This window comes from Rhinoderma darwinii (assembly GCF_050947455.1).
Source record: "Rhinoderma darwinii isolate aRhiDar2 chromosome 1 unlocalized genomic scaffold, aRhiDar2.hap1 SUPER_1_unloc_21, whole genome shotgun sequence".
NCBI classification, from domain to species: Eukaryota; Metazoa; Chordata; class Amphibia; order Anura; family Rhinodermatidae; genus Rhinoderma; species Rhinoderma darwinii.
The window spans coordinates 428,067-430,216 of record NW_027461658.1 but is presented as its reverse complement, the minus strand read 5'-3'; the positions used below and the strand labels follow the sequence as shown (position 1 = coordinate 430,216).

At 38.0% G+C, this 2,150-nt stretch overlaps 1 long non-coding RNA gene across 1 annotated transcript; it reads right to left on the bottom strand.

The window, feature by feature from the left end:
- Window positions 1-298: 298 nt before the first annotated feature.
- LOC142670926 (uncharacterized) lies at window positions 299-1,042 on the bottom strand. Its single transcript, XR_012851782.1, has 3 exons — window positions 859-1,042; window positions 530-738; window positions 299-452 (listed from the first exon to the last, which is right to left on the bottom strand). It is a non-coding gene; the product is annotated as an uncharacterized LOC142670926 (long non-coding RNA).
- Window positions 1,043-2,150: the final 1,108 nt, after the last annotated feature.

Here is a 2,150-nt window from a genome sequence, read left to right as displayed (position 1 = left end):
GTTAGAGCAGGCAACATGTGCTAACCGGCCTATTTGTGTTTCAAATTCATAAACAAATACTGTGACCCATGATGACGCACCCTACCAATTGGGAGTGCTGAAACGCGTTGGGACACAGCTCTAGTGGCAGGGATGATCAGGTTTATATTATAATTTAAAGGGACATAAATCCTATATGCAAGTGGAAGTGTATGTGGATAAGTACAGTATCCACCTGCGTTCCCCTACTGGTCCCCCTGCTTTTGCCTTAAAATAGTTCTATGGCTATTTAGCCGTTTTTTAGTTATTGATATCTATAATAAAATTTAATTGTAATCGTTCATAAAGGCAGTGATATCCTCTTCTTTATTTAGAACCAATACTGCTCTTTGTTTTGTTGCAGTCTTGTGTTCCTGGATCGATATTACCACGTTGCTGTAGTTTTTTTGTGTTCTTTCTTTCCATTCATTGACCTACAAGATAAATATATTGTGAAAACCAGCACTACACAAATGTTCAAAGACAGCAATAAAAAACAAAGGTTACTTACTGTCATATTTTGGACCACCCTAGGTCGTTGCATTTTTTTTTAAGATAATGAGGGACTCCAAATAATTGACAACTGTTAATTTTTCGCTATCAAGGAGTTCATCGCCATTTTCAGCCATCTTCAACACCCTTTGGAAAGTGGGTCCAGCAACTTTCAACACCGTTCTCAAGTCGTCAGGCTTTGAAACGGTCTCCGATAAGCGCTTATGGCTGTTGAAAGAAAATAAATGAAATTTAAGAAATGAAAAGGCAGAAGAAAAAATTAATACATATTAAATTATGTTCTTGTCAATCTATTCTAAGACCTCATAAAACTATTCTTAGACTTACTTCTTTGCAACATTCTCCTTGGAACTTCCTTTGCTCAGACTCTTTTGAAAAACTGCAAGCTTGCCGAGGTAGATTTTGGCTGCATTGTAGGTCTTCTTGTCTTTATCACCTAGACATCTGGCATTCATCAGGTAAAAGACGAAACGCTTCAAATTCTTCAGATGATTGAAGACGGTCTGATGAGTGTTTCCGATTGCCAGTAACTTGGCAAAGTACTCGTTTGTCTTCTCAATGTCGTAGACAAATTTCACAGATGGCTTCTTGCTGTCCATGAAATACAGGAAGCGAGCAACGTTCTCTACCTATAATGATGAAATGGGATAAATTAAAAGGAACAGAATCTTACATAGATGTATGTTATTTACATGATGATTTGGTGCTTATCTCCTGCTTGTTTCTGACAACGCTTAAGGTTGTTGCAAGATAGTTATCAAAACCAACGATCAACTCTGAGTTCAGAGAATGCCTCTTGTACAATCAGCTTCTGACATTTTCTTCCTCAGTGGGTTGTTCCAGGATATCTTGGGATCGTCAGTCAGTGCTTCTTGGTCCATCGCATCATCCTCTTCTTTTAACTCATTTTCTTGCCGTTCATACTTCTCTTCCACAGTGCCGTCATCATTTTCCTTGTCAGAGTCGCTTATCATGATGACTTCTTCTTCTTCCTCCTTTATGACATCCTCTGACTGTTGACAGCTATTAAACAAAACATTATATATTAATATCACATGCAAGGAAAATGTTTCCACAACATGTATAAAGCTTGGAGACAAAACATTTCTCACCTTTTGTGTGGATATTTTTAGTTTTTTTCTTCGACCGCTGGCTGACATTCTTTCGTTTCCGGGGCTTTTGCCATCTCAACTTCAGAATTATCATTTCTGACTGGATTACACCTTAAAAGTGTAAATACAAAATGAATGATATTAGAAACATACATACAAAAATATAAAACAAATACAAATTTTTATAAAAGACCAATACTCTAGTTGTTGTAATAGTGCATACCTTGGCACAGGGGGAGTGTTGATGATTGTGAACCCACGACCACTGAGGAACCCAAGGAGGTTTTCCATTCATTATATTATTACCCAATGGAGCTCCCTTCTCCTCTCTGCCTCTGTGCCCGGAATGCAAATGCCACTGTATTGTTTCAGCCCAACCCCTGGCCCAGCTATGTGTGAGATTTTCTAATGCACATACCACAGTATTGTTTTAGCCCAATCCTATGCCCAGCCAGTTGTGATTTTTTTTCAATACACATGCCTCTGTTTTTTTTTCAGCCTAATTTC